Source organism: Ascaphus truei, chromosome 4 (genome assembly GCF_040206685.1).
Source record: "Ascaphus truei isolate aAscTru1 chromosome 4, aAscTru1.hap1, whole genome shotgun sequence".
Taxonomy (NCBI): domain Eukaryota; kingdom Metazoa; phylum Chordata; class Amphibia; order Anura; family Ascaphidae; genus Ascaphus; species Ascaphus truei.
Genome location: NC_134486.1, coordinates 59,379,710 through 59,396,072, shown reverse-complemented (window position 1 = coordinate 59,396,072; position 16,363 = coordinate 59,379,710).

Here is a 16,363-nt window from a genome sequence, read left to right as displayed (position 1 = left end):
AGATCGAACGAACGATACCATTGAGCGATCAAGAATGCTTTATGTTCTCCATCCATAGCATGTTTTAGTTTGGCCTGTACCTGTAGATCAAGCTTTATTGCTATTTTGCCTTACAATAAATAAATCAACTGCCAGAAGATCTGTTTTTGGATATTTCATTTTATATTTTGATAAGAAGAAAAACACGATTACATATAAAGGAACAATTATTTTCAAAAAGGACTTCAAGCACAAAGTAATAATATGTACTGAGGGCTATGAGTTACTGAGTCCAGGCGACATGAAATAAAACACAGGGTTTCTGACACACGCAATTAAAAACAAAGGCGAAGAACAGCAAATAAAGCAGATGCATAGTGAAAGTAATAGAACAAAGTGAGCTTGTGACTTGAGTTAATACTTCTAATCTTATAAAGGATAAATAGTGGGCCATATGTACTATTCAGTTTTCTGCCATGAGGCACCTTCGGTGCTGGAATACATTACAGCCTATTCAAATTAATGGTATGTTGCCGCGCCAGAAGGTGTCTCTTGGCAGAAGACTGCTTATTAGAAATGCTTCTCTATCCCACAGGAGGGTAATGTGCTTTGTATAGGTGTGAGCACTCGACCAAAGGAAGAGGCGGATACAAAGTGACACACATCATCTAAGAACTGTAATCACCCTTACATGGATAAATATAATGTGATGATGAACTGTAATTATTTTCCCAAGTTTTTTGTTGTATACAGTATACAACATCATCATTTGAAGTTTGAGGATTCTGACGGTCAGTAGGTTATTTATATTATTATTATTCAAGGAAGCACACAAACTGTAAAAATATGTCTGCATTAAAAAGTGACACCATTCATGTTTGTAGGAGAAGAAAGACTGTGCATCAAGTTGACATGAGTGAAATCTGTTTTCTTCGCTCTCCGTTTTGTCTTTCTACCTCTTGACTGACTCATTTATTTTCCCTGTTTTTCGTTGGCAGAACATACAAATATTTAGGTGGATAAGGATTGCAAAAAATAAATAAAAGATTAGATACTGTAGAAGACCGAATTATGTGAAGGATTTTCTTTGTCTTTCTCAGTTACTCACACTGTACACAACAAATGGAAATGACAAGTAAAATACTGTGCAAAAAAGGAGATGAGATGATGTATAGCTTTTCATTTACATTTTCTAATGTTATGTTACTAAATCTTTATTATGTGTAAGGTAATTCCTATTGAATGTGTTTGTGGCTCAGTCTCCATTTCTACATGTATTTTTAGAATGATCTCTGATGTGAGTGTCACATTGTTAAACCAAGAGCAAGGTGCATTAAAAGATACATGCATAATTAAATTCTGACTTTTCTTACAGTTGCCAGCAATGAAAATTAATTACTCCTCTCTGTCCTCCCTTGATTTTTTTTCATACTCTCTTCCCATCCACTCCATGTCTCTGATCCGCATACATTTCTCTGTTTTATTCTGTTTTCACAATCTGTTTTTTTACTCTCCATTTACTCGCATGCTCTTTTGTCTGTTTAGCTCTTTTCTGCTTCCCTATATGCGAACTGACCGGTTTCATTGTTCCCTCACCCTCCATTGGTGGCTTCTACTCATGGTTCAATAACAAGAATAGCAGGGTTGTTGACAGTAACAAAATCAATGGGGAAGCTGCTGAAAATGATTTAAGTGTAGCCCTCTTTCCCCCTAGACTGTGACGGTAGGGGTCGCTGGCTGATCTAGTGGGGAGAAATCCCACCTATTTATGCAAGAAAGTAAATGAGATATTCCACTGTTAGGGAGAAAGACTAAGTCATTCACTCAGTTGAAGCTCTCCATAGAAATAGATCAGAACAAAGGTGTGGGATTAGTTAAATGAATCAGTTATCAGGTCTGCGCCCCAGGCACTTCTTCTCTTGGCTGGCTACCTTTGCTCAATGTTAAAGCATGGCCAGCAAGAGGTATAAAAAGAAGCACTGCTGATCAGAGAAGTTAGTTACCCTCAGAGGGAGAGACACTCTGGGAGGGAGTGTGGGGAGTCCCTCAGTTATCCATCAGAAGGAAGTCCACCTCTGGGAAGAAGTGTGGAGTTGGACTGTGACCAGCTGGAGATTCCTGTCAGAGTGTCTGTTGTGTGCAACACTCTGATATCCTGAAGCAGAGAAGTGGACAGGGGAAACCTAATTTGAAGTGGGTCCCTGCACCTAGAAAAGGTAGATCTCATTCCCCAGGCCCCTGTAAGTGTGTATTTTTGTATTTTGTAGTTCTGTGTGTTTCTGAGGATTTATCCAAAATTAACCTCATTTTATTTCACTTACTGTGTTTTGCCCTGAGACTGCCCTTAAATATAAATGGTGTTAAAAGTCCTGGTCTACCGTGACACTGTCTAAAGAGACTACCGGTACTGCCGTTACCTGTCACAGAAGGCCTAAGCCTCCGCCTCTGGGAGCCTGGGGTGGTATAATTATCACCTCGGTGCAGCGTCTCCACCTGCGAGGGATCCCAGCATAGTGGAGGAGCCCCTCACTGGAACCAATCATAATAGTAAACACACACAGCATATAATAACAACCTTTACTGACAACACATATAACATAACACCACCACACAGTATAGTGAATACTCAACCCAGTACCACCAGTGAGTGTCCCAAAGTACATTGGGTGCTACGCACCAATACCCTAATGTCACTTTCCCAATATCCAGGCCCACCCAAAAGTGTAGGGAGTAGCGTTACCCCGTGAGCTGTTGGTGCACTTTGTTGAGGTGCCTGCCGAGTACTCCAGTACTCGGTGCGGCCGACTTAGCAATGAGGATCCATCTAATCCAGCGACATGGTCCTCCGCAATGGCATCCGCCTCTGTGTTGGGTAAGCTCCGGTAGAAGGGTCTCACCTTTAAGAGTCTCTGACAACACAGTGGTGATCTGGTTCTAGACCACAGGCCACAATCACCGCACGGCATCTTTCTTGTGTCCCTGACACTACAGTAAAATAGGGCAGCGTCCCTATCTAAGTGCCTTCCTTGAAGCAGCCACAAACTCCTTTGATTGGGGCCTATCTGGGACCTAAGGGGGGGTTATCTGGCCTAGTCTGAGTGCCATTGACACTCAGACCCTACCTTCCCCTTCTCTGTCCTGGCTCCAACTCCTGCCTTGCGCCCTAAGCGCGTCAATTGTAGCAAAACTATTGTAGGGAAATCTAGCAGCCCTATTGGCTGAACCTCACCATGTGTCTTTAGCCCCATGGTTCATTCTGGGGAATGTAGTTCCCCTGCGGAGCTCTATCTGTCATGACCTAGGACCCTCTCTGCACATGCACGACCCACAACAATGGCGACGCTCTGCATCCTGCACTGCCCAGGAGCTCCGGAGCATCGGAGTAGTCTCTGCTTCTTCGTGCGCTGCCCCCGCAGCAGCAGTAGTGCACGGGGGACCAGAGGAAGTCCCAATCACTGCTGAAACCCCCACCAGTGGCATCCCGATAGCCGTCCCCCTCCCGCAGCCTGGAGGTAAGAGGGGGACCTGGCTACATAAGCATATACCAAGATTCTTCATCTTTATTTTTGGGCAACTGGCATAACAATATCACTAACATAATTGTCTTAGTAGCTCTTACATCTCATTTTTTTTTTCCAGGAGAAGAGTCAGGACAACTGGGACCAAAGTGTCAGCCATGTCAGAGTCTTCCAATCTTGGTTTCATTGAGTGGTGGAGGAACTATGGCTGACAGAGTATTTTTGTCCAGTGCTATTTTGACCTACTACAGAAGTATGTATACTTCTACTGTTTCAGGACTACAAGTACTTGAGAGATAGAGATAGACAGAGATAAGAGATAATATAAAGAGACAATGCAAAAAGACTGAAAGAAAAACACAGAAGCGAAAAACAGGAATGGCAAAATGAGAGGGGAATGTGAAAAGAAACATAACATAATAACCTAAATCTTCTGTTGCACATAACATAAGGTTTGTAATGTATTTTGTTCATGTAGTATCATAACATGTTATGAATTTTAAAGACTGTGGTGAATCAAGTAACAATTTAATTTTTAAAGCTTTAAACCGAATCTACTCTCCGTGCAATGTGATTATGGTGAGCATGACACAGTTTGGACAAATCATTTTAGAGAAAAAATGATATATGTAAAATATAATATTTTTCTTTATATCACTAGAAGGTAGAGTGCCTGAAAGAAGCATTTTGTTTTTTGTTTTCTTCACTGAATGCTGATGAGTAAGTCATTTTCAAAGCCTGCAAACATGCTGTACGTACATATCCTTGAGTCTCAGCTTAATGCAGCCAAGAATTTCTATGAATACCACAGCTCAAAAGATAAACATAAATAAATGGATTACAATGAAGAGCAAAAGAAAAGGCCCTTAAGCAACAAAGGGCTTAAAAATATCATGAGATATCAACATTCATTCCCAGACTTCCTTATATCTTTAAACAGCCCAGGCGACGGCTTACAGCATTTTAAACACCACATTATGGAGATGAATAAAATTTGGGCTATACCCATTTTCATAATGTAAAGTTCATCAGAAAAACAGGCCTAACTTGTTGCAGATAGATTGAGGTTTCTGGAAATAAATAGACCTCAATAAATGAATTGCAATCTGATTTCTTTCTGAGTTGAACTGTGCAGATTTATGCATCGCATAATGCCAAGATAAAACCAACATACACAAGCTCTGCACTATGCTTTTTCATCTTGGTAGTAGTGCTTATGGTCCCAATGACTCTTACTTTCTCTCTTTATTTTCATGGAGGTAAATGTTCGCCCTGTAAAATTCAAATATGTCCTTTTTTTCTAAACCTTGCCTAATCTAGCACTAAAATACTGTCAGAAAATCCCACTGCTCTCCAGACACTGATGAGTTACTCTGAAGCCTCCCCAGATTAATGTTACAAACATATAAATATGGACTTTACCGATTTTTTTTCCTTCAAGGCCTCATATACAAATACAATACATTTTAGGTTAAATCTGCACCTTATACATAATCTGTTTCCTGAGTTTCTTGTATTATATATATGTCAATAGGTTTTATCCCACAGAGTCTTATTTGGTATGATTTACAGTAGCATTAGCCTCCATCTCTCTCTAAATGACTTTGATAGTTTAAGCTTGTTCCTAGATTCACTGAGAAGGGCTTGCCTGGCTTCTATCATATTTAACTTCAACAGACAATATTTTAGTGGACTTTGAAACTAAGCTTCCATACATCCTTGTTGAAGATCTAGAAACAAGGAGTGCATTACTGATCAGTGAATGCACAAAACAAATTCAATATGGCAGCATACCATAACCTCCTGGCTACATTTGGAGTAAAAGCTTTAGTTTATAAGCATATTTATCCTTTATTTTCCTTTTTTTTTCTAAACTGTTAGGGGGTTTTTTTTGTACCCAGAGTGAGGACCAAACAAACAGAAATCACTTCTTTGGAGATATCTCAATTTTTGTGACACATCTAGAGCAATTCTAACAATTGTTGTGCCATGTGATACTCTTCAGACTATGTCATAAACAGTGGGACATCTGCTACTATGTATAAAAGGTGACCTAGAGGGACTGCTCTCTAGTATAAAAAAAGGCTTTTAATTAGAAATCAAAAAAACTCAAGTAGACCTGAAGCAGGTGATCCTGCTACAGTAGGTAAGTAGAATGACATCCTAGAATATATAGTAGGTGAATGTATTCAGGCCTGTGAATACCATGGACCATGAGGTGGAACTTTTACTCTCATTTTTGAATCCCTTTCTGAGTCTCATGAAAACTTTGGGAAACAGTGTGTGAAGTTTATATCAGTAAGCTGGTTAAATATTTAATACTAGAGTTCTAGGAAAAGAGTTTGCAGATTCTTTGGCCCTAGACAACCGGATCCCAACAAAATAAGGGGCATAGCGATCAGACTTATCTAATATTAGTATAAGACAGTATTCTAGTTGGCTCAAGATCCTAGTCCAATATTGACTGTGAGGTTTTCCAACGGCAAATCTTTACTAAGGTAGCTTCATGAATAATTAGAAGGTAGAATCAGCAGATAATTGCATAATAATTGGAAGCCCATTAGCCCCATAATTAAGTTAATTGTATCAGAATATATATAAATTTACTGAACTAAGTAGTTTGCACATACTGTATGCATACCCCTGATGAAGTGCTGAGACATTGTACTAAACACATTGGATAAGATACACTGACGCCATGAAGGGGCAAAGTAAATGAGCACCAAGCAGAGAAAGAGAAGCAGAGAAGAACTGGTGTTTAGAGAGCGCAGGACTAGGCTGGAGCGGCAGAACCAGACACTACCCACAGAGGCTCACACACTCCACATCGCTCATATTCTTAAAGATACCTCCCTGGCTACAGAACTAAAACTGATGAGCTGTTTGTGAAAGTTGAAACATTGTAAGTGCATTTGGTTACTCTGTTTCATACACTTCATAGAATATACAACACTATGAGGCCTTTTCTCTCTGCGCTTCTTTTTTTCAGTCACTGCTTCTAATTGCTAGCATGGCAAAATCACTCAAAGGAGCCGCGCAGAACGAACCCATTAGAATAAATAAATCAATTGCTAAAAAGAACTATCAATTGTAGGCAATAAATGTATATATAGAGCAAAATATTTATATACTTTCATAGAGTTATATATGTATTAGCCGTGATATTTAATTCCATTCTTATGTACACCTCCCACCCTGGGCCCCGGGTCAAGTCTTTTGAGTCTATGACATTCACTGTGTCATGCAACCAAGCTTTGCATATCACCCTGGTGTATAGGCCGCCTGGAGAAATGTTGTGTCTCACTTGTTGATGTGGTCACTCCCATATTACTGGAGCTCCCTCTCTCTGTGGTGCTTGGGGACTTCAACATGGGGACTTCATCTGGGTTGATGACCCAGATAATGCAGACGCTAGGAATCTTTGGGATCTATGGGATTTAGTACATCTGTGAATGGCCCAACACATGAGCACGGTCATACACTCGACTTGATCTGCACATAAGGGATATTAGTTGGGGAGGTGATGTTTTCCTCCCACCTATGAACAGATCATAGGGTGATCCAGGCTCAGATTGGAGGCACCCCACCACCTCTTAAATGGAGTGGTTGGGCCAGAGGCTGCTTGGTATGGCCTAGGAGGCTGCATGGGCCATTAAGGTATAGGGCTGCCCTTGGGGGCCATCTGTCCTCATTTGCGCCAGACGACAACTTCTGTCTGCATTGAGAAGTACAACTTAGCTCTCTGTGCAGCCACGGATGAAGTGGCTCCTCTTTGGAGAATGTCTGCTCACAAATCCACAGGTGCACCATGGTATTCTTGTGACCTCCAGGACATGCGACAGGATCTCTGAGGGAAAGAGCGCCGGTGTTTGAGAACCTTCCAGAATGCTGAGTGGACTGCCTTGAAGGTATTGATGAAGGGGTTTGGTCTTCAAGGGTATGGTGTATGGTCTTAAGGGTGAAGAAAGTCTACATCATCTTGAGGATCAACTTTGCAAGGAATCATGAAGCTGCACTCTTTAGAATATTGAGCAACCTGGTTTATCAAGACTACTTCTCCATCGTTGTTTGTCCAATTGAAGAGTGATGTGGTCAATTTCATCATTTCTCTGATGATAAGATCGCACTCATCCGTACCGCTATTTTTCCCCCGATGGACCCTGTGGTCTGCCTCACCCCATAGGAAAAGCGTGTCTTAGAAGATTTCAGCATCATATCAATCACAATTTTCTTTCAATCATTGCTGGGATGAACTGGACAACTTGTGACCTGCATCCCTGTGCATCATGGCTCCTGAAAAAGACCATTAATGAAGTGACTTCGTGGTTGGTGGGAATAATCAATGGCTCCCTCACTCTGGGGGAGGTGCCAGTGGCCTTGAAAAGGGCACTGATCCAATCCCTGTCTAAGAAAGTGGGTCTAGATGTTGATGTTCTCGCTAACTATTTAAAATCTCCAACCTTCCCATAGAAGGGAAGGTGTTGGGAGAGGGTAGTTTTTACTCAGCTGTAAGATTGTCTGGATAGGGCTGGCTTCTTCAACCCCATTCAGTCTGGCTTTAGAGCCGGTCATGGAACTGAGTCAGCTCTGGTCTATGCGGTAGATGACATTTTTATGCTCATGGAGAGGGGCTGTATTTCTGCATGTCATGTTGGACCTCTCAGTGGCCTTCAACAACTTAAACTATGCCTTTTCTGTAACTGCTGGTCAAACTCTCACATCAGTTTTGATGAATCTTGGCCCCTTTCTCCTTACAGAACTGCTTCAGCTCAGTGACATTTGAGGGATTCATTGCATGGACAGGTCGCTTAAGGTCCTGCCACAACATTTTGAGGCGGTTTATGTTTGGACTTTGAATAGACCATTCTAAGAAGCAGAATTTCTTCTTCTAAAGCCATTCTGTTGTAGATCTGCTTGTATGTTTAGGATCATTGTCTTGCTGCATGACCCACTTTCACTTAAGCTTTAGCTTATGGACAGATGGCTTGACACTCTCCTGTAGAATCTTCTGATACAATACAGAAGTCATGGCTTTGTTAATGATGGAAAGCCACCCATGGCCTAAGACATTGTGGATCTTAGACATATAAAATATTAATATTACCTATAGCGCTTTAAAAACCATACCTTATGATTTTGAGCTAGATGAACAGTTGCAAAAAAAGGGAGATGCACCCTATTATTGGTGTCCTATAAGAACATCAAATAAAATATAAATTGAGTTTTCCATATACAGTAAATTGTTTGTCTCTAAGAATGGGATACAAGCTTCCCTTCTGGGATACAGATCTATAAAAATTTGGAGGAGGAAGACTTCTGAAAAATATAAACCTACTGTATATTGACCCACTTACATTTCAGAATCCTCTACCACCAAGATCACCCAAACCTATCTGGTCCAAGGTCTTCTCCAATGGCCAGACAGGTACGCTCCACCAAGTAAAATAGAGCATCAAGAAATTTAGGGTATTATCAGGTGCAATAATGGCTGCTACATCAGTACATTACTACTTTAAATAGAGTTTTTGTTTGCAGATTTAAAAGTGTCCATAAATGACTTATTTTATTCCCTTCAATGTATATGTAAATGTTTTCCCTCATTTATACTTGTCTAAATAAATTGCTTTCGTGCTCCCTAGCAGATTAAGTCATTAGTGATCATGATTTATATTGTTTTTTTGCAGAACGGCTGTTTGGTATTCCTGTTACAGTACATTGACTTTCTTACAAGATTTTGAAATGCATAATCTATGACCTGTATACTGTACTTCATTTGTTAAAAGGAAAGAAGTGCCAACTAGCAACAGATAGTGGGACATTCAATTTACTTTGAGAAAGGGCCACAGGAAGAAACACCATTGGGGATCTAGTAAATTGAGATCAGGAGCTCATAAAATGTACATTACATGCTGATGATGAACCCTTTAAATGAGAAAGAAAATTCCTAATATATAGTGCAGCTTTTAGTGAAAAGAAAAACATTACTGTACTGCCTTAATCATTGTCAAAAAGTGATTAGAACCTGAATTGTGTATTCTCATTACTAGCAGTGGCTGTACCGCTACTTATTTTAGTCATAATGAAAAATGGTAGATGTAAAGAAAAAACTTTTAGTAAGGTCTATGGGGTTTTGACTAAACATATTACCTTTTTTTGACCTACATAAATTGTGCCAAATAAGATCCATATAGAAATATGGCTCAATGTCATTGTAAATGGCTAATATAGATGGAGAAGAACATGGATATTAAAACAGCAACCTTCAGGTCATACACTTAATAACTTTCTAAGTGCCAGATTCCACCTTTTTCCACTTTGGAGTCTTAAGAGGGTGAACATAATATTGTTCACCCTACTCGTCCACAGTCACCCTTCAGTTTTCCTCTTCCTGGGAGGAGATTCCTGAGGAGAGGGTACCACTGTCCCCCCCAGTGGGAGTTTCTTCCTGCGCCCCAGCACCCTGTAAAACAAAAAGACAATCACGAATAAAAACAAAATACAAAACAAATGAAAAAAATCTAGCATATGCAAGAAAAAAAACAATATCATGATGAATATAATACATTTTTAATAACTATTCAAATTCATAATACCTCATATTGGTTTTTTTTTTCATATGCTAGTTTTTGACTTAGTTTTATGTGGTATGTTTTTTTTCATTTGTTTTGTATTTTTTTTTTAATCATGATTGTCTTTTTGTTTCATAATGTGGTTAGTTTCTACACATGTTACATCATAGATTAGCTTCACTGACAGCTGCGGCTGCCATTGGAGCTTACGTGACGCTTTGTGGGTGTACACATTCATTTAATTTTCCAATTGATTTATAACAGCTGTGTGTTACAAATTATAAGTGTTTCTTTCTATCATGGCAGATTACTCTTTGACAAAGCGTCCTGGTTGTGAAACGCGTCAGAGTACCTGCCAGGACTACCCATGTACTTGTTTTTTAACCAATAAACTTATTTTTTTCAAGTCCTGCATCTACCCGTTCATTTGGGAAGCTGTGCTCCAGTTTTCTCTCTAAGGGACTTCCTCACTACTCTATGTGTTCATAGGTTGTGTGATATATTGGTGCATCACCACTAAAAGCTCAAATAACATAAATATCCATTAGATGAATCCAGAATCCAGGAACAATGATATATAGGAAAGAGTAAACATCCCAGGGTGAAAAACAGGGACCTGGTGGTGCCCACACGGCTACGCCAAACTTTGTCTCCAATATGCATAAATTCACCCCTGGGGTATAATAATACACAGTCCAGCAAAAGAAGGTAATGAATAATGGGCTGCAGCCCTTTACCTGTCTTGATGTAATTCCAGATAGATGGATTCTTTAGCATGCAATCCTCAGGTAGGAAATCCAAGGAGATAGAAGAGAAGAGGAGCACAGCTCACAGCATCCACGAACGCAGAAAAATAAGGGCAACTCCAAACATGGGATACAAATATATATTAGCCTTTAATAGTCAGCTTGGCAATAGTACAGGACCACGCACCAACACGTTTCATCCCTCAGGACTTTCTCAAGGTGTAGGGAGAGACAAAATAATCTACTATTTATTTGGAAAAATTTGGCGCCAAAATCGTCTTTCAGTGACATCATCATCATGCGTCCCGAAACCGGGTCGCATTGTTAGTGCGCGATTCAGAGCTGAGCCGTTCTCTGAGAAATCTAAAGAACCTAAATTTTATAGGGCAGAAGAATTGAGGGTTTAGTTCCCCCGATTTATATAACAAAGGGTTAAAGTCCCTATTCTTTATTTTTTTTTAAATCGAGGGTTAAAGTCCCTGATTTATGTAACAAAGGGTTAAAGTCCCTATTGTTTAATCGAGGGTTAAAGTTCCTGATTTATGTAACAAAGGGTTAAAGTCCCTATTGTTTAATCGAGGGTTAAAGTCCCTGATTTATGTAACAAAGGGTTAAAGTCCCTATTGTTTAATTAAAGAATCGAGAGTTAAAGTCCCTGATTTATAACAAAGGGTTGAAGTCCCTATTGTTTAATTGAGAATCGAGGGTTTAAGTCCCTTATCTATATAACAAAGAGTTGTTTAAGTAAAACGAAAGGTATATGGTGTCTCAAATATGATGGTAATTTAGGATAAGATAATAATTGTTTAGGTTAAGATGATATTAAGAATGATGAGACTAACCTTATTGTATGTTGTTAAGATAAAATTCCTTTATAAATTGTTTATGGGATTATAAGTATAAAAAGAAATGTACTGCTACGACACACTTTATTCGAGCAAATACCCAGTATGTACCTGGCAGATACCTTTAATGCGCCGCTCCTCACCTCTGACAAGCCCCGTTGCGTTTGCCTTCCCAGCCACGGTTCATGCCTGGCTGACGGGCGGCTGATCTGTTAAATGATAATGATTAGGATTTAATAGGCTGCAATGCTTCGCGTGTCTACCAGATGGCATAAATTCATGAATTGTAATGCAGTATATATATATATACTGGGCAGTATTGCAGCCAGCGGGAATAAAATGCTTCAATCCCTGCCTGGAAAATAACGCAATGCACTCGGGCAGAAAACAGTCACAAACCTCAATATACCCGAGTATACCCGAATTCGTGGGACTAGCCGAGCTCGAATAAAGTGTGTCGCCAGTGTACTGTAGTATGAGTTAAAATTACCCTTATGGATGGAAAATGTTGCTAACTGAATTTTGTGGGGGAAATAAAATAACTCCAAATTATATTAATAAGGAAAATAAAGGGTTTGTATCCAAATATGTCAAAATCAGCTGTCTTTCTCTCTCGTCTGCATGTACTGTATAAGCAGCTGCAAGTAGCCCCCACCTTTTTTTCCTCCAGCTATTTTTACACAGGCATAGGAATGATTGTACAAAATCATGAATGGCAGCAGGGCTCTTAGGAAAAAGGAAACATGCAAACCTAAATTATTTAACCGAGTATGAGAATATATTAAGTTGAAATTAATAATATTTTCCCATCTGAATTGAAAAGTGGAAAACAAGACTATAGCAGGTATATGTTTCTTTTTCCCTCAGAATGTTTTATTTCAAAGTATGGATATGGCAAAAAGGTTGATTGACTGAGTAATCCCTGTGTGTGTGCTTGTAAGAATCTGAGTGAATTCTATCCATATGAAAGTGTTATTTGCATTGAATAATAAAAATACCGGTTTATTGTATGTATACAAAATTACTATTCAGGGACTTGCAAATGCTTCTAAATTAAGAATAGAATTAATTGCTCATTTTGAAATCTAATTTTTAAAAAGGTGTACACCCCCAATATAATATAAACTAATTAAGACTGGGCAGGGGAAAATTTTGGGTATCTGTGGAGAAAAAGAATAAATAAAGGATGAATTATTTTTGTAAACAGTCATGTCACTGGAATAATAAGGATGTTTATCGTACTGGCCAGGCAATTTGTTTCCTTAAACAGAATTACAATTCTTTCCTCTAAATCTCCACAGATAAAATCAGGTGAATATGTTATATAGAAATAACAGGCGAAATATATTCTAGACACAAAGCTAACAAGAAGCTCGGCATTTTAAAATTAGTTTAAAAAAGTTAATAATGATATGAAAAAAAAAAGATATCTTTATTAATTTAGTCTGCAGGATCAAACTGTTTTGTTTTCCTATTTATTAGAATAGAATAGGTGAGAAAATATGTCTGTTATTTTTGTAAAAAACGGGTTGAATGTGTGAAAGAAACGTAAAATTATGTTTGTTTTGTGTCTGCACTCTGTGCTCTTTTTGTGTATAACCAGTAACTATATGTTAAGCCTATAATTTTCTGTTTAACAAAGATCCAGTTTTAATTTTTGAATACCAGTAACATTATCGGGATGTGTGAGTAGCTGCATATTTCAAGCTGTCCCAAATTGTATTGCAGTAACCAGCAATTAACCATTTTTTTTTCTGTTACAAGGTTTTGGCAGGAAACCCAGAAAGTTATTTGAGCTTGTTATATGGCTGAAATGGAAACAGTTGTAAATTGATTAATATAGAGTTCATATGAACAGAGGACAGTAACCTAGAATGAGCACTCTAAACACCTGGTGGGTGGGTAATGAAGTGGTTAAAACTTAAATCTTTAATATCCGTGTAAAATAATGGGGATTAAAACAAATATTTAACGCTCAGATCCTATAGTATGAACACAATGTAATGTTCTGGATCACTGATGAACTGCATAGAATCACTAAACTAGTGTCTTGCAGTGGGAACAGGTGGATAAAGTAACCACTAGTCGAATGTAATAATAAAAATAAAACTCTAGTGCTGTGGTACGTATAAGTGTGCAGACCCTGAAATAGCAGTAAAGCAATGGACAAGGAAAACGGATCATAGCCAGGTCTGCCAGTATACTAGAGGGTTCTATATGGAATTATTTTTCTGCAAAGTTGATCAAATATTTAATATTTTATCATTTTTAACCATCTTTTTCTCTCAAATGTGTCCCACCTTTAAATCTGTGTCTATAAGTTTTTATGCTACAGGTTGTTCTTTCAGCAAATCAGATGCTATTTTGTGTTCTAAAAGTTTCTGTCAGAAGACTATAGCAGATTATATTTATATTCAGTAGGGTTCTTTTGAGATTTTTTATGTAAATTTTATACCCAAAGGTTTCAGGTTAGTTTTGCTATACATCAAGCAATTCCATTAAGGTTATGTTTTAAATGCTGTTATCCTTTATGTGATATTGTTCACATGTAATAAAAGTGAACAAAAGGAGGGTGTTATTGCTGTTATTATTGCTGGTTGCCCCTGAAACCGTATGGCAAGGGCTGAGAGTGTCAGCTCTTGGGTATAATATTGTACCTTACTATGTTGCCTGTAATTTTTCCCTTTTATACCCCATATGGGTATAAGCTAGGAACTGTGTATGAAGGGTTAACTGTGTAAGCCCAGTGGGCTAGTTAATGCATTCTCTGTGTATTCCCTTTGCCTCATGGGCTGCAGCTGCCTGTGCGAGCTTATAAGTGGATTGCCTTGTATGGGTGGCCCCTTATGAGAAATAGCTGCACCACCTGGTAAAGGTGGTTGCCGCAGCTCACCACAGCTCACCGCACCGCCGATATCCCGGACTGTTCACCTCTGCAGGCTCCCTGTGCTTCTCTCACAACACATACTGTCATGGTGTTGTGAAAGAAGCACAGGGAGCTTGCAGAGGTGAACAGTCTGGGATATCAGCGGTGCGGTGAGCTGCGGCAACCACCCTTACCCTCCTATCACTTATATAGTGAAAAAACGCTTATTTTGATTTTATACATTGTGAGTGCACATTTTATAATATTTCATAAAGTTTATCTGTTTACCATTGATCTGCACCATGGAGGTCTGTCTTTATCTTTACATGTACACCTGCTATTGATACCTCAGTCCCAGCTGCTTCCTGTGCATGGTTAGAGGGACCCACCACTTTCTACTGATCACGCCACTGTACTTATCCTACCTACATCCTGTGAGTAGGCAGTACATAGAGGCCAAGCATCATTATTACCTCACACCTGAACCATATAGTCTGCACTTAGTTGTGAAAACTCAGCATGCATCTCTTGTGTTACTGTTGTTCTCTCACTCCGAGCTCGTCACACTCTTATCTGAGACATAATAAGAAGATACCAGATGCTGTGAAAGAAGTCACCTGCTCTGAGGTCTACTCAGGTAGACTGGACCTAACAAAGATAGTCAAATCTAAAAAATTGACATTATCTTTACTGTAATTACAAGTAAATTTAAGATTTTAATCATTATCATTGATATAATCAATAAACCTGAGGAGACTAGCTTCATTACCTCTCCAAACAAAAAATACGTCATCTATAAATCTCCGCCATAGGACCAAATTCGCACCCAACTCCGTAATTGACCAAATAAAGTCTTCTTCCCATATTCCCATAAATAGATTTGCGTAGCTGGGTGCGAATTTGAAACCCATGGCTGTTCCACATTTTTGCAAATAAAAAGTGTCCTGAAACCAAAAATAATTATGTCTCAGAATGAACTGAATCCCATCCAAAATAAAATTTGCGTGTTCATGAGACATTTCATTACACCATTAAAGGATTCGTTGGATGTACTACATGCAAAGCTTGTAAATATAAAACAACAGACAAGTTCACTTTTTCATCTTATGTGACAAAGGAAAAATTCCCTATGAAACAACATATTACTTGTAGAAGTGATTACGTCATTTATATGATAACATGTCCCTGTGGACTGCAGTACATTGGGAAACCACAAGATGTGTAAGAATAAGGATCCTTGAACATCTGGGAAACATCAGAAGAGGGGTTGTTATCCATCTCCTGTCTGAACATTTTTTATCCCACCATCAGGGTAACACCACAGGACTAGTTTTCACTGACCTAGAACATGTATTATCCCATTGGAGGGGAGGGGATAGAAATTTACTGCTAACCAAAAGTGAAACTTATTGGATTTTTTCAATGAAAACTTTAGTCTCTATGGGGCTAAATGTTGATATTGAGCTCGGACTCTTTCTTTGAAACTATTTCAGTGATATTATAAAATTGTATATGCATTTCACCATCATGATATTATGCACTAATATATATTTCGCTGTTTTTTTCGAGATTACCTCAATCGATGAATATCTGAATTTTAAATAGCAAAATGAATGTGTTATTATCATTAGGTTATATGTAATGTGTCCAATTATAGGGCAATTTTTAGAGTTGGCAGAGTTTTTTAGATATATAATGTTTATTTTACATATATATATGCGCCGATTTTAAAGATATGTAAATTAGAGATACAATGTGTATTTTACATATATAAATTTATTGCCATATGTGCCGATTTTAAAGATATGTTTTCATGGATACTAGATATAAAGCTATGTGC